Below are 25,611 nucleotides of genomic sequence, written 5' to 3' on the forward strand. Positions count from 1 at the left end.
TATCTAACCCTATGGTCATTGCTTGACACACCTTTGTGTTCATTATGCAATATTGCCCAAGAGACCAAATAACCATATCGGTCCGGTTTATTGCTAAAAGTCAGTAACAGCATATTACAGAACAAAGGTTTCAATACAATCAATTTCAGGAAACTCGTCTCCTGGACAGCAGTCTGAATTCACCTTACAAAGAGGTTGTGTCCAGCAGTCACACTCACGCAAAGTGTCTTTTTAACCAAACCTGTTCCGGAGAAGATGGACTGTATGCACCCTGTGAGGCTATCTTATACCAAACACTTCTCTACCTGTTTTTCCTGGTACACACGGTACCTTAGCTCTTTGTTCTGGGCTCAGGAATTCCAGGGTACCAAGAGTGTGAATGCAGCTCTAGGCTTGTCCAATATATATTGTCCTGATCTTGGGACATTACAATAGAGTACTCCTGCCTGTTACTTACAGTAGAAACCATATGTGCTGATCCTGAAGTTTCCTGGCAATGCAAGGATGTATGGTACTTAGCAAGGTGAATAAGATTAAGGAAGATTACAGGCCACTATTCAGGCCCATGTAACTGCTTAGAGGTGTTATTAAATGGGACTGTTCATATGTTTTGTTATAGACGGTTTATTCTTTTCACTCTCAACACCCTTCATGGACTTACTCACATACCAGAGAGCAACAATACCCGAATCCAAAGATGCAAACAATTCAATGTATCGGAGGTGACTTCCAGCAATCTTAAATTCAAGTTTCGTTTTCCCTTTATTTCGAATTCAACTTACTTCCTATTTGCCAACCTAATTATATATAGCAATATTCACAGCTATACTTAACCAATCATTCTACTCAAATTTACCTAACAATTCCTAAAAATGTAACATGAATTAGCTAACCATATATCCCACCACTATTAATTAGTTTACACCCAGCAAAATTAATTATCAGCAGAACAGAAACAGTCACAGAACCAGACAGAGGCTCATGCAGAATAACATACAAAACATAAGAAGTGAGGGATTTCACAAACTACGTTTCTACAGACATAGGTTTCTCAGGCTGTGTCTATTATAAGTAAGTTATTACCAGACAGAAAACTATCCAACTAAATTTCCTTTCATATCTTCTAGCTCTCCCTCTTCTCTGGAGGGATAGATCGGATCACCCTCCTAACCAGCTTTGATTGCTTATTTCCATAATGATCAAATGGGACTGCAGACTGCAGGCCAGATGAGAGAGGGCCTTACGACAGAAGACAATTGTTTGAGTTTTCTATTTATACTCTGTTAAGTAGCTAAAGGGATAAGACACACCTCTAATTGAGTCTAAAGTATAGGCCTTTTGCGACAGGCTTGAATATCTATACCTATTTACACATACTATCCAATATTAATATATGTAATTTGAATCAACGTATTGATCATGTAATACATTGCCCAGCAATATATGAAGTAACACTTCAGAAATAGATTTTAACAGGACAGATCAATAGTTTGTCCCTGTATTCAGTAGCTGTGAAAGGGTGAAAAGCCATCTTGGGACACCTCCACATCTGGTCTTCAAAGTGAGAGCATCTCAGCCACCCCAGGAATCTGGCCAAGTAAATCTAAGGGTGTTTCAGGAATTCTGTATGAGTCTCGTTGTGCACGTGAGTATGGGAGTTTAGCAGAGGAAATTGACAGTTCAGACCAATGTAAGCATATTGCTAGGGAGAAATCCTAGCTGAGGAGACAGACCAGGCTGGTCTGCAAAACTTGAGTGTGGCCACGCATGGGCAAGAAGCAGGACAGTCTCCTGCCCCTACTTACAATCCTGTCCAATCCACAGGAAACACTAGGGCGGCCAGCCTCTCCCACCACGCTTACGGCGACATGCTATTTTAGCTAGATGAGGCTAGTGTGACTATGTTCTGAGCTTGAGCATCACATCCAGCCCGCGTGAGAAAGACCGTAGGCCCCTGTGACTCTCCTAGCCCCACCCAGATTTCAGACATGGACTTTTCCACTCACCCAATTGGATACACGTCACTTCGGGCTTCCTGTGGCAGAAATCTACTCAGGGCAGGAGGTCAAATTTTGATGGATTTTGAGGCATTGCAGCGCTCCTAATGCTTCGATAACTTAGACAGGAACCAAAGCTGACTCATGTCTGTAACATTATAACGTATCAAGAGCGCACGCACCAGGAAAGGTTCTTCTAGATGGCACCTGCTCTCCTTCTTCTGCCTACACTTCTCCAGTGAAACATAGAATTTACTTTTGCTGAGTACCTGTTATAACGGGAAAAGCTACCACAGTGCAGAGGGCCTACCACTTCACAGAACACAAAATGTGGAGTTGAGGGCCTCAGGGGTAAACAATCAGCCCCAGTACTGCTGAGGCAGGACAAGTGCACCTGACCATCCCTGGCAGATGTTTCTCCAATCTGTTCTTAACCCCGCACTAACAGGGATTCCACAAGCCTCCTGGAGTACTTTGTTCTGTGGCTTGAACCATTTTAGAGTTTTAGAAAGTTTTCCTAATATCTACCTAATCTCCTTGCTGCTAATAAGCAATTCCTTCTTGTCCTACCCTTGGATGACATGAAGCCAATTGATCACAGTCCTCTTTATAAACCTTTTGTATATTTGCAGATTGTTATCATGCCCCATCAGCCATCTTGTCTCTGACAAATGTCCGTTCTTTCAACTTTCCCAGATATCTGCAGCCCCAAGGCACATTGTATCAACACCATTCTGAGCGACCGGTGTATAGTGCTGGGCAGCTACGTCTCTCCACCAGGAACTCAACCTGTGCGAAGGTGGTCCTGCCACGAGGTCATGGAGGGGCAGCTGGCAGAGGCTGGGAAGGGCTGGGTTACACAGGCAGAGTTGTTTGGCGAGGGGCAGCGAGCTGGGAACTGGTCTGGGACAGTGCGCCAGCCCCCTACCCCCCAGGAGGGTCCTCTGGTCTCAGCCTCAGCTGGGGAGGGCTCAGCCTCAGGCTCTCACCTCCTCCAGCCCAGCCTGTCCGTCCATGGGGTGTTTCTGTTGTCTCAGAGCCACAGCCACCAGTGTGCCTAGGTCTGGCTTGGAGCGGAGCAGGGGCTGTGCAGGGCAAGCCAGGATTACACCAGAGCCAGGACCGGAGGGGTCAGCAGGGCTGCCAGGAGCCCGGCGTCTCTTCTCTAGGGTTGCCAACTGTCTAATCACACAACCAAACACCCTTCCCGAGGCCCCTGCACTGCCTACTCCTTCCCTCTCCCTCCGGCGCTCGCTTCTCCCACCTCACTCACTTTCCCCAGGCTGGCAGGGGGTTGGGGTGTGAGAGGGGTGCAGGCTCAGGTCAAGCCTGGGGAATGGTTGGCATGCAGGTGAGGGTGTAGGGTTCAAGGCTCGGGGATCGGGCTGAGCTCAGGCAGGGGGTTGGTGCTGGGAGGGGAGCAGGATACAGGCCTGGAAGGAGTTGGTGCAGGGGGCTTCAGGTGGCGCTTACCTGGGCAGCTCCTGGTTGGCAGGCAGGGGCTAAGGCACATGTAAAGGTGGGTTTTCTCCCAGCGGGCAGAGGCTCTGTACCAGCAGGTCTCTTGCAGAGCAGATGGAACAGTCAAGAAGCTCAGAGATGGAGCAGAGGAAAGCAAGCGAGTGTAAATGACTGGAGAGAGAGACATGAGTGAGACGGGCGGAAGGAAGGGATTTTGGAGCAGCCACCACGTTAAACTGTTGGCAGCACAGGATGGCATGTGCCAGAGAGCAGCCAATACAGAAATTCCTCAGATAAAACCTTTGCTGTTGGATTATTATGGTGACCCCTGTAGCCTCATTCAACGATCAGGGAATTCTGTGTTTGGTTTTCTTTCATTGCTAGGGACTCTGTTTCCTCCTCATCCCTCTAGCAGACTGGAGAAGTTACTTACTTTGTCTTGTAAACATCCCGCTAGTAAGGGGTTCTGAAATGGGTCAGGGACCCCCGGATCGGGAAGAGGTTACATGGTGGGGGTCATGAGCTGTCTGTCTGCACCGCCAATACCCTCGCTTGCTTCACGCATTTATAAGGTGTGTTAAATGTAAAAGAAGTGTTTTATTATTATAGAAGGGGGTCGTCACTTCACAGGCTTTCCCCCCATGTGAAAGGGGTCACCAGTAGGAAAGTTTGAGAACTACTGTGCAATATATCCCAGAATGAGGTTGGTTTTTTTGCAAGAGCATTAAACTTTTGACTCTTATTTAGCTTGTGATCCATGGCTTCATGGTTCTGGCATGCCGCCTTGGAGGGTTGGGGGTACTTCAGTCAGGCTGAGAAAAAGATCCTGGCTGTTGGGGGAGAAGGAGAGCTGTGTGCTCTCCTCAAGCTCGTCGTTCGTCCTCCTCCTCTCCTCATCTTCTCTGTCGCGCAGATTCCTCAGCATGGCTGAAATTATCCCTCCTCGATCACGTCAGGGGTGGGGTAACGTGGGCTCTCCGCCCCTAGAGTTGCATACAGCTCAGCATAGAAGTGGCATGTCTGCGGCTCTGCCCGGACCTTCCATTTGCTTTGGTTTTCTGGTAGGCTTGTCTGAGCTCCTTAACTTCACACTGGCACTATAGTGAGTCCCTATTGTGGCCTCTCTCTATCATGCCCCTTGAGAGTTTATCAAATGTTTTGCATTTCGTCTTTTGGAATGTAGTTCTGCTAGACGAATCCTCTCCCCATACAGCGATCAGATCCAGTACCTCCCGTGCCGTCCATGCTGGAGCTCTTTCTTCTTCTCAGACTGCATGGTGATCTGTTGCTGATCACCTCTCCATACTGGGGCAACAGGAAATGAGATTCAAAAATTAGCGGGGCTTTTCCTGTCTACCTGGTCAGTGCATCTGAGTTCAGATTGCTGTCCGAGTGGTCACAATGGTGCACTGTGGGATAGCTCCCTGAGGCCAATATCATCGAATTGCAGGCCACACAACCTAATCCGATAATGGCCATACCGATTTCAGCACTACTCCCCTTCTCGGGGAGGGAGTACAGATATTGATATTAAGAGCCCTTTATATCGAAATAAAGAGCTTCGTTGTGTAGACGGGTGCAGCGTTAATTGTTTAACATTGCTATATTCAAAATAAACGTGTAGTGTAGACCAGGCCTTACTTAGTTTGTGATCCACTCTGACCCCAGACCCTTTCCGCAGGCTCCTTCCTAGGCAGTCAGTTCCCATTTGGCATGTGGGCAACTGATTGTTCCTTGCTAAATGGAGAACTTTACATTTTCCTAGTGAACTCCATCCTATTTACTTCAGACCATTTCTCAATGTGTCCAGTCATTTTGAATTTTAGTCGATCTCTCCACAGCAATTTACAAGCCCTCCCAGCTTGGGATCATCCGAAACTTTATAGTGTTCTCTGTGTGCCATGATCTAAATCACTGATGAAGATATTGAACAGAACCAGACCCAGCACTGATCCTGCGGGACCCCACTTGTTCTGTCCTTCCAGATTGACTGTGCCACCACTGATAACTGCTCGCTGGGAACGTTTCCAAACTGTTATGCACCTACCTTAGAGTGGCTGCATATAGATGTGTATTTCTCTAGTTTGGTTATTGTCCATGAGACGGTGGTCAAAAACCTCACTAATGTCCAAGATATACATATCTACTGCTTCCCCAGTCACAAGGCTTGTTACCTGCAAAGGAAGCTGTCAGGTTGATTTCACAGGATTTATTCTTGACAAATCCATGCTGACTGTTACTTATTCACCTTATTACCTTCTAGGTGTTTTGCAAATCGATATCAAACCTTCTAAACTTCTGTAGTTTTTGTAGTGGCTGGTCCCCAGACTTATACACCCATTGTCTTCCTGCAGGAGAGCACTGACTCTGCAGACCATTATACTCTGATTTCTTCTGCTGATTTCATGCCGTTTCTTTCCAATATGCACTCCATGTCTCTCTGCATCTTCCGTCACTTCCTCTTTCCTCTCCAACACAAGCACTACAACATCTGTAAAAGACACGTGCCAGGGGACTCCCCTCTGTCTGCTTTTCTGTCAATGCATCCAGCACCAATGTGAACAAAAAAGGGCTTAGTCCCAAGCCTTGATGTATTCCTGCTATTACTAGAAACTGTTTCCTTTCTCACAGAGAACCTCTCGCTGTGGCAACAACCATTGTACATTCCTGGACACATCCGATATAAAAGTTTATTCTCTCAATGTGGGTGTCAGGATCAGGTCCTGCATAAGGCAAACACCAATGTCGGTCGCCCTTCAGGAGCTGCAGAACTCACCCTCTGCCCTGGGTCTCTCTGCAGGGAAAGCGGAGCAGCAGGAGCAGCAGTTTTTGCTCTTTCTTTATTTCAATGTTAGACAGTTTCATGTTCACGTCTGGAGATGGAAGTGTGGTGTTATCACTGGAGAGGAGAGGCTCCACCCCTTAAATGTGCCCTGAAGGCTAGTGCCCTGAGTGTGCCCCAGAGCCCTGCGTGCTGCTGTGCAGATTAGGAGTCTCACTGGAGGGAAGGAGACATATAGATACTCCTCAGACAAGATCTGTGCCCTCCACTGCTGTGGGGAGGGGGTGCACCCACTAGTGGTGTTTGTGTGAGTGCATGTTTGTGTATCCACCCACATGCCGCCCTTGTGTTTCAGAACTGTTGTTGTTCATCAGAGGTGCTATACTGCTAACAGTTAATGGGGATCCTCCTTCAACTCATGTGTCAGTGACCTGAGTGTTTCAGGCAGCAGGATCTGTGCCCTGTCCCTGCCCTGCCAGACATTTCTGAGCAGCTGCCTGATGCAGCACAGAGACAGCCTAGGAAACCGCTGGGCTTTGTGACAATGTTGTTCCCTGGCATCTGTAATGGAGGGATGGGGAGGCAGGAGTGAAGAAGGAAGGACAAAGGGTTTCTAGACCCAGTTAGCTTCAGGTCCCAGTGGGGCCCTGAGTCAACCTCAATGGACCTTACACCCAGCAAAATTAATTATACAGCAGACAGAAACAATTACACAACCAGAGACCATGCAAATAAACATACAAAACATTACAGAAGTGAGGATTTCAGAACTACATCTATACAGACATAAGGGTTCTCCAGCTATGTCTATGGATAAGGGAGTTCTTGCCAGACAGGATGCAATTAAACTAAGTTTCCTTTTACATCTTCTAGGCTCTTCCCTTTCTCTGGAGGTGATAGATCGAATCACCTTCCTAACAGTCCCAGATTGCCTTATTTTAATACGACTAGTTTGGAATGTGAGGACGTGACCATGCATTTCCCAGTTTATGGCTGCTAAAGAACCAGGCCTCAGACTGTCACAGTAAGAGAGGCCACTACACAGACAGTGTTTTTTGATTCTTTCTTTTATACCCCTATAACTAGCTAAGTGATAAGTCTTAAAGTATAGGCCTTTGCAGACAGGCCTGAATATCTATATCCTAACAGTCCTGAACCCCAGTTTCAGAACCCCTGTGCTAGCGGGAGTGTTGTAAGCAAGACGCAAGAAGTAATTCTTCCGCTCGGCTAGAGGGATGAGGAGGATCGAGTCCCAGCGATGAAAGAAACAAACACAGAATTGCCCTGATCTTGGATTGGGGTTTACAGGGGTCACTGTAATACCAACAGCAAAGGTTTTTGTCTGGGAATTTCTGTATTGGTGGTAAAAACCAGAGGGCAAAATCCCCAACAAATGAATGATGGGGTCAAACGTACCTGCAGAGAGAAATTCCTGCACGTCGCTTTAATTCCCTCAAACTCAGCGCTGGAGTTAATGCTGGGGGCTTGGAGCGATGGGAAGAGAGGAGCAGACATTAGAGCATTCATATCAGATTTTCATCTCAACTCACTCCTGCCTACGGAAAATCCCCTTCTCTTCCCAGCCCCGATGGCTGCTCTCTGTGCACATGCCAGTCCTGTGCTGCCAATAGTTTAACATGCGGCTGCTCCAAAACTCCCTTCCTTCCTCCCCGTCTCACTCTGTCTCTCTCTCCCGTCCATTTACACTCGGCATTGCCTGTCCCTCCTGCTCCCATCTCTGAGGCTTCTTGACGTGTTTCCATCTGCTCTGCAGAGAGACCTGCTGGGTACAGATGCCTCTGCCCGCTGGGGAGAACCCACCTTTACATGTGCCTTAGCCCCGCTGCGCTGCCGAGCAGGAGCTGCCCAAGGTAAGCGCCACCTGAGCCTCCTCTGGCACCCAAAGTCTGTTCCAGGACCTGTATCCCGCTCCCCCTCCCATGCCCCAACCCTCTGCCTGAGCTCTGAGCCCCATCCCCGAGCCTGAACCCCACAACCTCACCTGCATGCCAACTCCATTCCCCAGGCTTGACCTGGAGCCTGCACCCCCTCTCACACCCCAACCCCCTGCCCCAGCCTGGAGAAAGTGAGTGAGGGTGGGAGAAAGCGGGCGGCGGAGGGAGAGGGATGGAGTAGGCAGTGCAGGGGCCTCGGGGAAGGGTGTTTGGGTTTGTGTGATTAGACAGTTGGCAACCCTAGGGACGAGACGCCTGGCTCCTGGCAGCCCTGCTGACCCCTCCCTGTCCTGGCTCTGGTGTAATCCTGGCCTGGCCCTGGCACAGCCCCTGCTCCGCTCCCTAAGCCAGACCTAGGCACACTGGTGGCTGTGGCTCTGAGACAAACAGAAACACCCCAGTGGACGGACAGGCTGGGCTGGGGGGAGGTGAGAGCCTGAAGGCTGAGCCCTCCCCAGCTAAGGCTGAGACCCAGAGGGACCCCGTCCATGGAGGGCAGGGGGCTGGCGCACTGTCCCAGACCAGTTCCCAGCTCGCTGCCCCCTCGGCCAACAACTCTGCCTGTGTAACCCAGGCCCTTCCCAGCTCTGCCAGCTGCCCCCTCCATGCACCTCGTGGCAGGACCTACCTTCGCACAAGGTTGAGTTCCTGGTGGAGAGGACGTAGCCAGCCCAGCACTTACACCGGTATCTCCCAATGGAGTTGATACTAGTGGCCTTGGGGCTGCAGATATCTGGGGAAAGGTTGAAAGAACTGGACATATTTTGTCCAGAGACAAGATGGCTGATGGGGGACATGATAACAATCTGCAAATATACAAAAGGTTGTTATAAAGAGGACTGTGATCAGTTGGTGCCCATGTCCATCAAGGGTAGGACAAGAAGGAATTGGCTTAGTTAGCAGCAAGGGAGATTTAGGTTAGATATTAGGAAAAACTTTCTAACTCTAAGGATGGTTCAACACAGGAACAAGTGACCTAGGGAGGCTGTGGAATCCCTGTTATTGTGGGGGGTTAAGAACAGATTGGAGAAACATCTGCCAGGGATGGTCTAGGTGCACTTGGTCCTGCCTCAGCATATGGGGGTGATTGTTTGACCTCCTGAGGTCCCTTCAACTCCACATTTCTGTGATTCTGTGAAGTGGTGCTAGGCCCTCTGCACTGGGGTCAGTTTTCCCCATAGGTACTCAGGAAAGTAAATGCTAATGGATCTGGGAGAAGTGGTAGGACAGAAGGAAGGAGAGCAGGGTGTGCTGAGAAAACAGCGCTTTCCTGTGTGCAGTGCTGACTGTTGATACGATATAATGTTACAGGACATGAGTCAGCTTGGTTTCCTGTCTAAGTTATCGAAGATTAGGAGGCGGCAATGCTCAAAATCCTCACAATTTGACCTCCTGCCCTGGTAGCATCTGAGCCATCATGGGAACCCGAGGTGACGTGTATCCACTGGGTGAGTGGAACAAAGTCCATGGGTTGAACTCGGGTGGGGCTAGGAGAGTGCAGAGGTGCCTACGGGTCTGTCTACACTGGGGCTGGATGGTGAGTGCTCCAGCTCGAGAAGACATAGTCACACTAGCACTCATCTAGCTAGAAATAGACATGTCACCGTGGTGGTGGGAGAGGCTGGCCGCCCTGAGTGTGTACCTGTGGATTGGACAGGATTGTAGTCGGGGCAGGGAGACTGTCCTGCTACTTGCCCATGCGTGGCCACACTTCAAGTTTTTGCAGAGCAAGCCTGGGTCTGTCTCCTCGAGCTAGAGTTTACCCCTAGGCATATGCTACATTGGTGTAACATGCAATTTCCTCTGCTAACTCCAATGCTCACGTTGCACCAGCGGAGACTCAGTGCAGATTCTCTGAAACACCCTTAGATTTACGGGGCCAGATTCCTGGGGCTGGCTGAGAAGGGCTCACTTTGAGACCAGAGTGTGGAGGGGTCCCAGATGGCTTTTCACCCCTTTCACAGCTACTGAATCACAGGGAATAACTATGGATCGGTCTGGTTGAAAATCTATTCTGAAGTGTTCACCATATATGCTGGGCTAATGTATTACATGATCAATACGTATGATTCAAATACATATATAATATGGATAGTATGTGCTTAACATAGGATATATATTCAAGCCTGTCTGCAAAGGCCTATACTTTAAGAATTTAGGTGTGTTCTTATCCCTTAGCTACTTACAGAGGTATAAAAGAAAGAATCAAAATCATTGTCTATCTGTGTAAGGCGCTTCTCTCACTGGACAGTCTGAGTCCCTGTTTAGTCATATGGAAATAAGGCAATCAGAAGCTGGTAGGAAGGTGATCCGATCTATCACCTCCAGAGAAAGGAAGAGCCTAGAAGATATGAAAGAAATTTAGTTTGATAGTTTTCTGTCTGGTAAGAACTTACTTATTAATAGACACAGCTGAGAAACCTTATGTCGTAGAAACGTAGTTGTGAAATCCTCACTTCTGTATGTTTTGTATGTTTATTTGCATAGCCTCTGTCTGGTTCTGTGATTGTTTCTGTCTGCTGTAATAATTTTGCTGGGTGTAAATAATTAAGGTGGTGGATATAATGTAGCTAATCATGTTACAATTTGTTAGGATGGTAGGTAAATTTGAGTAGAATGATTGTTAAGGTATAGCTGTGAATATTGCTATATAATTAGGGGCAAATAGGAAGTAAGTTGGGATTCGAAAATAAGGAAAAACAAACTTGATTTAAGCTTGCTGAAGTTCACCCGATAAACATTGAATTGTTTGCACCTTTGGATTTCGGGTATTGTTGCTCTCTGGTCATGTAAGAACGACCATGGAAGGGTGAGAGTGAAAGAATAAACCGTCCAACAACACATATAACATCCCATTATAATACACCTCTAGCAGTTACATGGCCTGAACTAGTGGCCTGTATCTTCCTATAATCTTATTCACCTATGCTAATACCCATAACACCTTGCATTAGCCAGGAAAACTGTCAGGATCAGCACATATGGGTGTTCTACTGTAGTAACAGGCAGGGAGTTACTCTCATTGGAATGTCCCAAAGATAGGACAATATATGGGACAAGCCTAGGACTGCATCACACTCTTGGTACCTGAATCCTGAGCCCAGAACAAAGAGCTAAGGGTACCATGTGGTACCAGGAAAAACAAGGTAGAAAGTTATTGGTTAAGGATAGCCTCACAGGGTGCATACAGTACTCTTCCTTGTGAACAGTTTGGTATAAAAAGGACAGCTTTATGGTGTGACTGTGGACACAAGCCTTCTTGTAAGGTGAATTCAGCACTGCTTCAGGAGATGAGTTCCTGAAAATTGGAGTTGTATTGAACCTTTGTTCTTGTAATATGCTGTTACTGACTTTAGCAATAAACCGGACCGATATTGGTTATTGGTCTCTTGGCATATTGCATAATGAACCAAGGTGTGGTCAAGCAATTGACCATAGGGTTTACAAACAGAAAGAAAACCCAGAATCTTCAGAACTGGAAAGGTTCAGAGTGGTAGCTGTGTTAGTCTGTATCAGCAAAAAATAACGAGAGTCTTGTGGCAGCTTAGAGACTAACAAATTGATTTGGGCATAGATTCATAGATTCATAGACTCTAGGACTGGAAGGGACCTCGAGAGGTCATCGAGTCCAGTCCCCTGCCCTCATGGCAGGACCAAATACTGTCTAGACCATCCTGATAGACATTTATCTAACCTGCTCTTAAATATCTCCAGAGATGGAGATCCAAACCTCCTAGGCAACTTATTCCACTGTCCAACCACCTGACAGTTAGGAACTTTTCCTATTGTCCAACCTAAATCCCTTGCTGCAGTTTAAGCCCATTGCTTCTTGTCTATCATTAGAGGCTAAGGTGAACAAGTTTTCTCCCTCTTCCTGATGACATCCTTTTAGATATCTGAAAACTGCTATCATGTCCCTTCTCATTCTTCTCTTTTCCAAACTAAAGAAAACCAATTCTTTCAGCCTTCCTTCATAGCTCATGTTCTCAAGACCGTTAATCATTCTGTTGTCTTCTCTGGACCCTCTCCAATTCTCCACATCTTCTTGAAAAGCATAAGCTTTTGTAGGCTAGAACCCACTTCATCAGATGCCTGGAGTGGAAAATACAGTAGCAGAGTAAAATAAAAACATATGAAAAGATGGGAGTTGCCTTACCAAGTGGGAGGTCAGTCAATTCAATTACAATAGGATACCAAGGGAGAAAAAATCACTTTTGTAGTGGTAATAGAGTGGCCATTTCAAACAGTTGACATGAAGGTGTGAGTAACAGTAGGGTCAAATTAGTATGGGGGAAATTAGTTTTTGTAATGACCCAACCACCCCAGTCTTTATTCAGGCCTATTTGATGGTGTCCAGTTTGCAAATTATTCTAGTTTTGCAGTTTCATGTTGGAGTCTGTTTTTGAAGATTTTTTGTTGAAGAACTGCCACTTTTAGAACTGTATTGACTGACCAGGGAGATTGAAGTGTTCTCCTATTGGTTTTTGAATGTATAAATTCCTGATGTCAGATTTGTGTCCATTTAGTCTTTTGCGTAGAGACTGTCCGGTTGACAATGTACATGGCCTGAATAAAGACTGGGAAGCAGATATTAACAAGTGTCTGGGGCTCAGTGGAGTAAACTGCGGACCCAACACCAACTGCACCAATGTGACTGGGAATTATTCCTTCTGCTGCATCGATGAATACGAGTCCAGGTCTGGGAACGCCAAGTTCCCGCACAGAAGTGAGAACAGCTGCCAGGTTGAGCTCTCCCCTTGCTCAGTCCCGCACACCCCTGGGCTCATTCCAGGCCTGGTGCTGTGCCAGAGGCTGCTGCCATCTGCGGCAAAGGCACCCGATCCACTCACCGGGGCTGTGATCAGCCTTGACCCTCAACTGCTGCCCCAGCACATGGGGGCCAGGATCTCCCCTGCCTTGGTGTTTGGATTGGGACTAAACCCCTAGGTTTGCAGAAAAGCACCAGGGAGACGGGTGGGAAGCCTCGCTGCTAGGGCCTCCCTGAGCCTGGGAAGGAGCCTCATATATGGTCCATAGACATAGCACAGTGCGCTCTGCCCCCATGGGCTCTGGGGAGCAGAGAATAGGCACAGCGCAGTGTGCCCCAGCCATGCCCCCGATCCTCCGCCATGGGTCCTGGGGAGCAGAGAATAGGCCCAGTGCCCTATGCTCTAGCCAGGTCCCCAATCTGCCCTGATTGGCCCCAGGGTGCTGAGAAGAGCCACAGCGCAGGGTACTACGGCCATGCCCTGAACCACCCCCTTCAACAGGCGGCCTGCATGGTGGGTGCAGGGCCCTTACACCAGCTCCAGGCTGGCTGGGGAGGCCCCTTCACAGGATGGGGGGATTGTCAGAGTCCATTACGCTGCCACAGTGGCCCAGCAGGGCCTCGGTGTAGCTGTGAAACTGACCTTTGACTGTTTAATACTCAGGACACCGGTCACCTGGGTCCTGGGACTCACGTTGTGCAGGTCAGTACAGGTGGGTGCACTGGCCGCATGTCGGGGGTCTGAGGACTTCTGCCATAGACCCCCGAGTGCCATCAGAGAGCAAACAAACTAATTTAAAGGGACACCATCCAATTCCCCTGCACTCCCCTGGGCACAGCCCATCCACCCTTCTCCTAGTGCTCCATGGGAGAGGCAGGGCTGAGTGTATCCCAAATGAGGAGGGGATCCATCGGGCTGGGGTCTTTAACGCTGAGTGTGGCTTCCCCTTCTTGTGACTAGCTCCAGTTCAGCACCCCCTTTCTTCTCTCCACCATTGCAGCTCCCGGATTCGCGGCTGCCCCGTGTCTCTACCGTCCGGCCAGGTCACGCTGTGATCCCCATTCTGGGGAAGCCTTTCAAAGTCAGACCCCTCTCTCCTATGCCTGCTATTGAAACCCTTCCTCCGGGGCTCCTAGCCCCCCTCGCCTCAGGCCCCCACCATCAGGCCCAGCCCTCGGGCTGTAGAGAAGCTCCACCTGTCCCCTCCCAGACGAGCTTCCTTCTAGCTAGCGCCCTGCACGCAGCCCAAGTCACTTCCCCTTTGCAGCTTAACTGGCTGATCGGGCCCCCCCTTAACCCCATTCTGTCAGGGCTGATACAGGGAGGGGATCGCAGGGTCCTGGTCTGGATAAGATTTGGTCCCCAGTCTGGGATGGGGTGGGAGAGGTTGTGCTGCAGGGACTGAGGCCCTGCAAATAGCAGGGAAGAAAGGAGAATAGAATGAAGGGGAGGGTAGATGGAGCAGACAGACTGACCGACCGACCACGCCCCCTGCAATGGGTGGGCGGTATCTCCATGGTCATTTGCCCCCAGTGCGCCCCCTGCCCTGCTATGTGTGACCCCCTCTCTCCCCGCTGCCCCTTCTCAGACATCGACAAGTGCTGCAAGACCTCAGATATCTGCAGTCCCAAGGTCATGTGTATCAACACCAATGGGAGCTACTGGTGTAAGTGCTGGGCCGGCTACGTCCCCTCCAACAGGAACACGACCCTGTGCCAAGGTGGGTCCTGTCACGGGGGGCATGGAGGGAGCATCTCAGGGGACTGAGCAGAGTCTGAGGCTACATAGACAGAGGTCTTGCCTGAGGGGGCAGGGAGCTGAGAACAGGTCCGGGTGTTGCACCAGGCCCCCTGCTCCCCATGGATGAGGTCCCTCTGGGTCTCAACCCTAGCTGGGGAGGGCTCATCCTCAAGGCCCTCACCTCCCTCCAGCCCAGCCTGTCCGTCCACTGGGGTGTTTCCAGTTGTCTCAGAGCCACAGCCACCAGTGTGCCCATGTCTGGCTTGGGGAGCGGAGGGATTCTCCCCTCCCTCCATGCAGGAAGGCGATTCTGGAAGCAGAATGACTGTACCCAATTGAGCGAGGAATGTGGGTGAAGGCCAAGCAGCACACAGTTAAGATGCCTGTACACCAAGGCAAGGAGGCTGGGTAACAAAAGGAGGAACTAGAGCTCCTGCTGCAGGAAGTGAAACCAGACACTGTAGGATAACAGAACCTGGTGGAATAGGCATGGCTGGAGTCAAGGGTTGAAGGGTATGTGCTGTTCAGGAAAGACAGGAACAAAGGCAAAGAAGAAAACCCTTGAGTCATCAGTTTACTCATAAACAAATCTATGTTCTCCTTGAACCATTGTATTTTCTCTACAACCCCCCTACCTATGCCCAGGAAGGGTTCTGATGTATAAATCCAAACTCTGCATCAGTTCCACTGGATTCCATCTCCTGACTGATCGTGCTGAGGGCTCTGCCTGTCTCCAGCACTCAGGACTCTGAGCTACCACCATCACCTGGAAATCCGCGACCAGTTCAAGCCTTATGGAGTGGGTGAGATCCATCTCTCTCTCTCTCTCGTTTTCTTTTCTACCTCAGGTATTCACCTTTAAAATGTAACTGTTATGTTGTTTAGCCCTCCTGGTGTAGTTATCACTATGATTCAATAAATAACTTCTGTGTTCAGCTGGTTGCTTCTCTCTCTCTCTCTCTGAATTTTAATCTTTTGTGTTTTAGCTTCCCCCATTTCTCTCTGCAGTGACGCTTCTTGTACCTAAGCTAAAGATCCTTGTAGTGCCCCCAAAATACTGTGGGGTTTGCTCATCAAGTGGGTTATTACCAGTACAATTGTAATGTGAAATGGGATAGAGATGTGTTAAAGTTGGGAACATGGGTGTGGGGGGAGGGAGGGAGCTGAAAGTGCTGCTCAACCCAGCTGATTGAGTAGAGGAAGGCATGAGGGGATCAGCTGGAGAGTGCTGATTGACCTGGTCCTCTCAGACTTGCTCTGCTGGTGGTGTGTGCACAGTTCATCTAGTTCTAGGGCTGGAGGAACCCAGCCCTGGGAACCTAGGTCCTGCAGGGTAGCTCCATTGGGAGTGGACTTGCAGAAGGAAGGAGTAGAGCTCCATATGAACACACAAGCGACTTTCACAGCATGTTGATAGAATTACAGAACCCCTCCCCCAAAGAGTAACCCTGATAAATGAGCCTACCCCAAAGTGACGGGCACATCTGGGAACAGCATACAAAAGCCCTTTTCCTTCCTCAGGAAAGCTGGATCCCAGGCATGTGGCTAATGCTGCTGGGAGATTGCTTTAGGTGAAAACTGCTGAAATAATTGTTTTAGACTCTAAGAAGCATGTTATGATTTTCATTTGATATGTAACCAGTTCTGTTTCCATGATCTTGACTCAGTACCTCTTAAATCTTAATCTTTGATAATAAATTTAGGATTATTCCACTATACTTATGTCTCAGTGCTGTGAGTTATAAAGATCTGATCCTGAGCTGTACCATCAAGCTGTTTAGATTCTGTTCCCCAGTAATTTCTGTGAGTGTCCTGTGACAGTAACCTGATGCTACTGGGGATACTTTCAGAGGGGCTTGGGGCTGCGGTGCAACTAGTGTTCCGTGCAAGGCAGAGCAAGGACTGCACAGCCCTCTGGAGATTGGTAGGCTGGCTAACAGACCGGTGGTGTTATGCTTGACTAGGTATCAGCTCCATGAGAAATTTTCCTCCTGATCAACTGTTCTCCATGTGCACTGGACGCAGGAGAAGTAGGAATCAGCTAAATCTGCAGCAAGGGAAATTTAGGTTAGATATTAGGAAAAACTTTCTAACTACAAAGGTAGTTAAGTTCTGGAATGGCTTCAAAGGGAGGTTGTGAATCCCCGTCATTGGAGGTTTTAAAGAACTTATTGGACAAAGAGCTGTCAGGGACGGTCTAAGTATAGTGCTGGATGGGACGATATTTCTAGGACCCTTCTCAGCCCTACATTTCTAGGATTCTCTGAACTGTGGAGTTTAACTGGTGAGCCCTGCAGTGAACTGCCCCATCAGCCTTCACCAGCTCTAGTCCAATGTGAATTATTAACAAAATGAACTGGTCCCGCGACATGAAGAGAGTCACAAGACCAGTGAGCACAGCAGGACATTCCCTATCAGAGATACCCAATGACAGTCATTCCCTTGTAGTGCAGTGGGGGAAGCTAGGGATCCAATGGTTCCCTCGGATAAAGTCTTGCAGTACACAAAGAGGGACTTGGCTTAGAAAAGCAGAGATGCCTTCCCTCACACACTATTACAGGCACCTATCCTAAGTCTGTAAGTAAACAGACACAGTTCGCAGACAGCCTTCTGACCCAGAAATAGGCTAGACAGGAGGGAGGATAACTCACCAGAACACAGTCCATTCCACTTACAACCCAGAATTCATCAGCAACACTGAATTCCCAAAAACAAAGAAAAGAATATGACCAGGAACTAACCCCCCGATCACTAACTACAGGGATTTGCTCTAACTTTGTGGGATCCCGGAGATGATTAGAGACCCTAAGAGGCGGTGAGCTGAAGTCTTCCAGTCCACGGAGAAAGGGCAAGGGAGGAAGCCCCCACATCATGGTTACAGTGGACATTGAAGAAGCCCCAATTTCTCTGAAAAATGAAACAGGCCTCTGAATTGAAACACAGATACTTCAAACAGTTTAAAGGAAATGTGTACACAGTATATACAAAATCTGGAGCTGGGTTATTTACTATGACCTGTTTGTGTGATACACAGCCAGCACCTGAAAAGAAATGTGAAGAGTCATCAGGATTGTCCAGTGCCCTTAATACACATAAAGAAGTGGAGAATACTAGGGATACAACATGAGAACATGGACGGGGATAAGCTGCTGGATACGGTAGAGAAAACAATCACCAAAACAGGAAACACTACAGGATTAGGGGAACCCTATTACTTAATAGAGTCACTTTTGAATTAGCAGAATGTGTCACTTCAACAGGGGTCTCTATTGATTTCCTTCCATAGTCAACTGTTCCATGAACGTTGTCTCCCCATTGAGAACTATAAGAAACACATCCCAGACTCCCTCTGAGTTTCGCCTCCTCTGCTAACTGCTGCCTGGTGAATCCTCACAGGCCCTGAACCAGGGGGACAGTAAATTGGAGAATGAGTGTTGATGGAGACTAGAAACCTGACCTTCAGTGACCTTTTGCTATGAGGTGGAGGATCATTAGTAGCTACTTGGAGGATGAGTTATATCTGCTGAGCGCCTTCTCTGAAGGGCAGAGCATCCTTATCTCCCAATAACACCAGTGGGGGTTTGAGAACACTCAGCAACTCATAGGCTTGGGAGACAAATACAAGGCCTTGGGGGCTAGAGTTAAGCACTGAAATCTGCAGGTAGAAGCCTAAATACCCATTATAGCCACCTGCAGAGGTCCGATTAGGGCATTTAAATCTCTATCACATTGTGGTGTTTCAAATAGATATTTGAAAAACAAGGGGATGATGTTTAAAGGCATCAGACAACTTGATGCCAGTGATGAGTGGGTTTTCCAACCCGGATACCTAAACTCAGACTCCTAACAACCACGGTAGGTGCATCAATAGGGTGGGTTAGTTGTAAAGTCACCTTTTGCTGCCCTATGTTGCAGTGGAGCAGGGCAAAGTAGCCATAAAGCTGCCCTAAGAGGCAGCTAGGAATTCCCCAGCAGCGCAAATCCCTAACACCAGAGAACCAGCATTGAGTGTACAGCCAGTGTAGCTGGCTGTATGTCACCAACTCCTAGCTTCCCACCAAGTATATGGGTGTGAGCTGGGAACAGAAGATGGGCACACAGTGTGCATTGTGCTATGCTATCTCCAGTGCAGCAAGGATTTACGAGACAGCTAATTTAGAACAACCCCGAGTCTAGAGCTCAGGTGTATTTGAGGATCTGGGCTAGTACTTGGCTGTTACTATAGTAATGACCCTGAGCAAGCAGTAAATGTACATGCTTATCACGGAGCTTGTCCAGAGGCTGCATGTCCATCAGAAGACTAGATGTCGCTGTGTAATAAAAAGCTTTGAGTAAATGAAAAATCAACACAAGCTACTTTACAGGGCCTGATCTCTTCTTACTTACAGCATCTGAGCAGTAGGACAATGGCGAATACTGCCAGTATATTAGTGCTCTGTCTTGTTCCAATTTTGGGTAGCAGGAGCGAGGAGTGTAAAGGCCTACTGTCAATCAAAGTTAACCTCACCCCTTGACCCAATAAGCCCTGCCCACCAGTCATCAGAAGCCCACCCCATGGGTATTACTTCCCGGGTCAAGGCGGGACACATGACCAGAAGCAAGTGTGTCATGTGACCCCTCTAAGAACTCCTTCCACTATACCATCAGGATAGGTTTTGCCCCGATAGGAACGCCCTGGAGAGAGATTTAACCAATCAAGGGAGTTCTGGGTTTGTGTGACCCCTCTAAGAACTCTCCCACTGCCCTTACCAATCAGGAGGGGCTTCAGCCACTAGAGACACCCTGAGAGGAGATTAGACCATGGGGGAATTCTGGGACGGGGTGACCATCCAGAAGTGGTTCGTATGACCCTCTAAGAACTCCTCCCACCCCCTCTACCAGTCGCGATGGATTTTGGCTGCAGAGGACTGCCCCGAAGGAGACTTGACCAAATAGGGCAGGTTCTGGAGGGCGACCACCCAGAAGAGGGTTGTGTGACCCCTCTAAGAACTCCTCCCAATGCCGTCTGCCAATCAAGTGCAGCCACATCACCCCATAAGTCTCAGCGCTGGGCAGAGGAGGCCATCTCTTACCAAGAAGACGTGTTTCAGAAATGTGGAAAGGCTGAGAGGAAACGTGGACTCCTTTACCACCCCCTGAGACTTCAGACTTTGTTTTAGCTCCACGGACCTTTGGACTGTGTGGAGAATTGCTACGCAGCACAGTTCCGAAGAGGATGAGGGGCAGCCGAGGGGATTCCTTTGGCCCAGCCATTGATGGATATGCCAGAACCTGAATTGAAGCCCGAAATTCATGGACACCCTGACCCTGACCCTCACCCTAACCCTAACCACCCTGGAGGAGGAAGGCAATCATTGCTTGGGGGAGTTACCGGCGGACAAGCTGAACAGAAAAGATGTTGCTCAGGTAAATGAATGATTAAGAAGCAACAGCTGATGATGAGGTATAATGAGGTTAGGAACCTGGGGTTGTGTAAATCTAAAAAATAAGCAATGAGAACTTACACTTGTTTCTTGTCTGAGACAGCTAGATGATGCCTTTCTAGAGGACCTGGAGACCCTGGACAACGTTGCATCAAAGTAGCAAAGATGAACCGGGCCCGCCTTGTTTTTGCTGAATGCTGCTAAAAATTGTTGAAGAGGACTTTGAGGATGAAGGTTATAAGGAGTTTAGGAGAAGGTTTGGCATAGAACTCGCTGAGCCAGTGCCAAATCGTGAGCGTAAAAATTTATGTGGACTATTGTATGCGTTGCTGTTTGTGCTGTTCTTAATCACTGTCTTAGGGAAAAGCTTTTTGAAGAATGGGAGGGCTGTGTCATAGATGCCCCAGCCCAACAGCACCATGACTGTGAGATTTGGACTTCAACTTTATATGTAAATTTAAATATGTAAATTTTAAAAAAAACATCTATTGAAAAGGGCTTTGTGACTATCTGCATTTCTGTTAGAAGGTCTCTGGCCCTTAAGTGAGCTAAAAGTTTTAATGGAGCCTCTTGGTTTCAAGGAGCTGCGTGTCTTTTAAATTAAAAAAAATAGTTTGCGAGAATATTATTTTTGTGTTTTTCTGTAAAAAAAAAAAAAAAAAGGCATCCATTTACAGCAAAAAGCTGAAATGAATGTTGTGGGAGGGGGGAAATCCTAAAAATGTGTTTACAGTGTAACCATTCTGCCCATCAGAGTTGGCAACAACAAGGACGAAGAGTAACCAACCCACCAACCCTACACCTCACCAACCCTAACCTACTAACCCTAACCCTAACCCTAACCCTAACCCTAACCCTAACCCTAACCCGTCAACCCTCACCCTCACCCTACCCTACCCTAACACTCGCCTAACCCCAACCTAACCCTAACCCTAACCCACCACCCTAACCCCTAACCCTAACCTAACTCCTCACCTCTCACCCCACCTCCACCCACCCTAACACCAACCCTAACCCTACCCTAACCTATACCCTCACCTAACCCTAACCAATAACCCTAACTCCCTCACCCACCCTAACCTAACCCTAACCTAACACCTAACCCTAACCTAACCCTAACCCTAACCCTAACCCTAAACCCTAACTCCTAACCCTAACCCTAACCCTAACCTAACCCTAACCCAACCTCACCAACTAACCCTAACCCTAACCCTAACCCCTAACTAACCCTAACCCTAACCCCTAACCCCTACCCAACCCTAACCCTACCCCCTAACCCCTAAACCCTAACCCTAACCCTAACCCTAACCCTAACCCTAACCCCTCACCCACCCCCGCGCACCCTAACCCTCACCACTGACCTCTGACCCTGACCCTGACCCTGACCCTGACCGGACCTGACCTCCCCCTAACCCTAACCCTAACCCAACCCTAACCCTAACCTAACCCTGCCCTACCTGACCTGACACCGACCTACCCAACCTCACCTCACCTCACCCCACCCTCACCCTCACCCTAACCTCACCCTCACCTCACTGCACCCTCACCCTCACCCTAAACCCTCACCCTCACCCACCCTTCACACCTCCACCCTAACCCCTAACCCCTAACACTAACCCTAACCCTAACCCTAAAACCGCCCAAAACCCCCCCTCCACCCTCTCACCCTAACCCGAATACCCTAACCCTAACCTAAGCCCTAACCCTAACCCAGCCACCCTCACCCTCACCCTCACGCTCAACCCTAACCCTACCTCTCACCCTCACCCTTCACCTCTCACCCTTCACCCCACCTAACCAAACCCTCACCCCTCATCCGAACCCTCACCCCACTAACCCTCACCCTCCACCCTAAAACCTAACCCTAACCCTCACCCCTCACGCCTCACCCCAACCCCACAACCCAACTCCTAAACCCAACCCTAACCCTAACCCTCACCCTCACCCTCACCTAACCCTAACCCTAACCACCACCTCTCACCCTCACCTAACCCAACCTAACCCTAACCCTAACCCACCCCACCCTCACCCTCACCCTAACCCTCAACCCTCACCTCACCCCACCCTCACCCTCACCCTAACCCAACCCCTAACCCTAACCCTAACCTCACCCTAACCCTCACCTAAGACCCTAACCCCTAATCCGCAACCCTAACCCTCAACCCTCACCCTAACCCAGCCCTAGCCCTAGCCCTAACCCTAACCCTAACCCTAACCTAACCCACCCTCACCTCACCCCTCACCCTAACCCTCACCCTCAACCTCGACCCCTAAACCCTCAACCCTAACCCGCAACTCCTAAACCCTCACCCTAACCCTAACCCTCACCCTCACCCTATACCCTAACCCTCACCCTCCACCCTAACCCTCACCCTAACCCTAAACCCTCACCCTAACCCTCCCTCACCCAACCTCACCCTAAACCCTAAACCCTCCCCTAACCCTAACCTCACCCCACCCCCCCTCCACCCAACCCTCACCCTAAACCATAACCCTAAACGCCTCACCCTCACCCTATTACCTCACCCTCACCTAAAACCCTCACCTCTAACCCTAACCCTCACCCTCAACCTCCACACCTCAACCCTCATACTCACCCTCACGCCACCCTACTAACGCCTAACCTACCCCTAAACCTCAACCCAACCCCAACCCTAACCCTAACCCTTAACCCTTCACCCTACCACTCCCCTAAACCCTACCCCTACCCCTAACCTACCCCTACCCTACCCTCCCCTAACCCCTAACCCTACCCACCCCTACCCTAACCTCTAAACCCTTCACCCTACCCCGACCCCTACCCTAACCCTACCCTAACCCTAACCTAACCCACCCCTACCCTCTACCCCTAACCCTAACCCTAAACCCTTACCCTACCCCTAACCTACCCGCTAACCCTACCCCCTAACCGAACCCTAAAATCCCTACCCCTAACCCACCCCAACCCTACCCCTGAGAGAGAGCGCGAGACCCCTAACCGACCCCTAACCTAACCCTCACCCTCACCCGCAACCTCACCTCACCCTCACCCTCCAACCCATAACCTAACCCTAACAACCCTAACCCTAACCCTAACCCTAACCCTAAACCCCCCCTAACCCCTCACTGCACCCTCAACCTCACCCTGAACCGCCTGACCCTGAACTGACCCTCAACCCTGAACCCTGAACCCTGACCTCTACCAACCCTAACCCTAAACACCTAACCCCTACCCCTCAACCACCTCACAACCTCAGCCCTCATACCCTAAATCCCTAACCCCTAACCCCAACCTATCCCAACCCACCTAACTCCAACCAACCCTAACCTCACCAACCCTAACCTAAACCCTAACCCTCACCCCACCCTCACCCTCACCCTCACTCCTAACCTAAAACCCTAACCCTAAAACCCAACCCTACCCTAACCCCAACCTACCCTAACCCAACCATCCTCCCACCCCACTCACCCTCACCCTCACCCTCACCTTCACCCTCACCCTAACCCCAATTCCCTAACCTAACCCCTCACCCTCACCCTCACCCCTCACCCCACCTAACCCAACCACCCAACTCCCTAACCAACCAACCCACCTCACTCACCCTCACCCTCACCCCCAACCCCAACCCCAACCCCAACCCCAAACCCGAGACCCTCACCGACTCACCCTACCCCACCCTACCACTACCTACCCCACCCCTCACCCTCACCCCAACCCACCCCAACCCACCCCACACCCACCCCCCCCCCACCCTGACCCGACCCTGACCCTCACCGCCACCCCACCCACCCGCACCCACGGACCGCCCCACCCCAACCCAGCCCTCAACCCAACCCCCTACCCCTACACCACTACCCCTACCCCTACCCTAAACCCTACCCTCCCTACCCACTAACCCTAACTCCTAACCCTAACCCTACCCTACCCTACCCACCCTACCACCCCTAACCAAACCCCTACCTCCCTACCCCACCTACTCCTATCCCCTAACCCTACCCTAATCCTACCTACCTAACCCTAACCCGAACCCTAACCCCTTACCCCTAACCCTAACCCTAACCACCCCTACCCCTACCCCTACACCTAGCCATAACCCTACCCCTATCCCTACCCCTACCCTAACCCCTACCCCTAACCTAACCCAACCCACCCCTAGCCCCCCTACCCTACCCGCTACCCCTAACCTATACCCCACCCCTACCACTAACCCTTAACCCTACCCTACTCCTCACCCTAACCCTAAACCCCAACCCCAACCCAAACCTCACCCTCACCCTCACCCTCACCCCTAACCCCTAACCCTCACCCTCACACCCACCCTAACCCCTAATACCCTACCTGACTCCTGACCCGAACCCCGACCCTGACCTGACCCTAACCCCAACCCTCACCCTAGCCCTAGCCCTATGCCCTACCTAACCCTAACCCTAACCCTACCTAACCCCTAACCCTAGCCCTAGCCCTAGCCCTAGCCAGCCCTAGCCCTAACCCTAACCCTCACCCTCACCCCACCCTCACCCTAACCCTAACCCTCACCTTCAACCCTCACCCTCACCCTAACCCCTAACCTCACCCCCACCTAACCCCACCTAAGAAACCTAACCCACCTAACCCTAACCTAACCCTAACTCAACCCCAACCTCACCCTAACCCTAACCCACCAACCTACACCGTCACCCCTAACCTAACCCTAACCCTAACCCTGAACGTTCACCCTACCTAACCCTCACCCAACCCTACCCTACCTAACCCTCACCCTCACAACCTCACCCACCGCTCACCCTAACCCTAACCCAACCAAAAACCCTCAACCCTCACCCTCACCCTCACCCAGACCCCACCCTAACCGAACCCCACCCTAACTCACCCTAACCCCAACCCTCACTAACCCATACCCCACCCTCACCTCAACTCCTCACCCCACCACCACCCCACCCTAAACCCACCCCCCGTATTTTTGGTGGGTGGGTGTGGTCACTGGATGGTGCTGTTGTGCTGTTTTGTGTGGGCGGTTTGGTGGGGGTCTGCGCGTCGCCGCGCGTTTGGCTCATGTGACCTAGTTGTCCTGTTGGTTGCGCAGGCGCCTAGTGGTGTTATCCTGCCTGTGACCTCAAGGCCGTGGGACCCTGCGCCTTGGCCCTTTTGCTGCGCGGTGCCTCCCTTCCACTAAAGTACATCCGCTTAGGCCAGGGACATTGGTTCCAAACCCGGAAAATTGAGAAAGCTGGGGAACAGGTATTGTAAACCTGGTGATGGACGACCCATCCCCCAAATCCATGCCTCTACTGCATAAATTTAGTGCTAAATTTGATTCAAGAGGAGTTTGGTTAGACCTGCTAGAGCTGATTCACTTGGGCTAATGGTGAACCAAATATCGAGTCCCCCTACAACTTAACCAGTAAGTGGTGATTTTAGTTGTAGCAGGGGAGTCCTCGTGCCCACTGGGCTCGGGAGCTTAAGCCATTTTGCATTGTGTTATTGGATATGGATTCTAGATCTGATCT

The 25,611-nt window shown here is 49.8% G+C and overlaps 3 long non-coding RNA genes and 1 pseudogene across 9 annotated transcripts; 1 reads left to right on the forward strand and 3 right to left on the reverse strand.

Moving 5' to 3' along the window:
• Positions 1-7,755, reverse strand: part of LOC116824853 (putative adhesion G protein-coupled receptor E4P) — a 14,909-nt pseudogene extending 7,154 nt beyond the window's left edge.
• Positions 7,756-13,233: 5,478 nt separating this feature from the next.
• On the forward strand, positions 13,234-16,472 carry LOC116824855 (uncharacterized). Its single transcript, XR_004373722.2, has 2 exons — positions 13,234-13,676; positions 13,965-16,472. It is a non-coding gene; the product is annotated as an uncharacterized LOC116824855 (long non-coding RNA).
• A 1,174-nt stretch (positions 16,473-17,646) lies between these two features.
• Positions 17,647-19,252, reverse strand: LOC116824854 (uncharacterized). Its single transcript, XR_004373721.2, has 2 exons — positions 19,091-19,252; positions 17,647-17,745 (listed from the first exon to the last, which is right to left on the reverse strand). It is a non-coding gene; the product is annotated as an uncharacterized LOC116824854 (long non-coding RNA).
• Positions 19,253-20,941: 1,689 nt separating this feature from the next.
• On the reverse strand, positions 20,942-23,233 carry LOC142046853 (uncharacterized). 7 transcript variants are annotated; one of them, XR_012655891.1, is made up of 5 exons: positions 23,192-23,233; positions 22,297-22,343; positions 21,413-21,443; positions 21,219-21,297; positions 20,942-20,989 (listed from the first exon to the last, which is right to left on the reverse strand). It is a non-coding gene; the product is annotated as an uncharacterized LOC142046853 (long non-coding RNA). The 7 variants fall into 7 exon arrangements; XR_012655893.1 differs by having other exon boundaries at positions 22,303-22,343; positions 23,186-23,217; XR_012655892.1 differs by having other exon boundaries at positions 21,219-21,271; positions 21,419-21,443; positions 23,186-23,217.
• Between the last annotated feature and the right edge of the window lie 2,378 nt (positions 23,234-25,611).

Source organism: Chelonoidis abingdonii, chromosome 5 (genome assembly GCF_003597395.2).
Source record: "Chelonoidis abingdonii isolate Lonesome George chromosome 5, CheloAbing_2.0, whole genome shotgun sequence".
NCBI lineage: Eukaryota > Metazoa > Chordata > Testudines > Testudinidae > Chelonoidis > Chelonoidis abingdonii.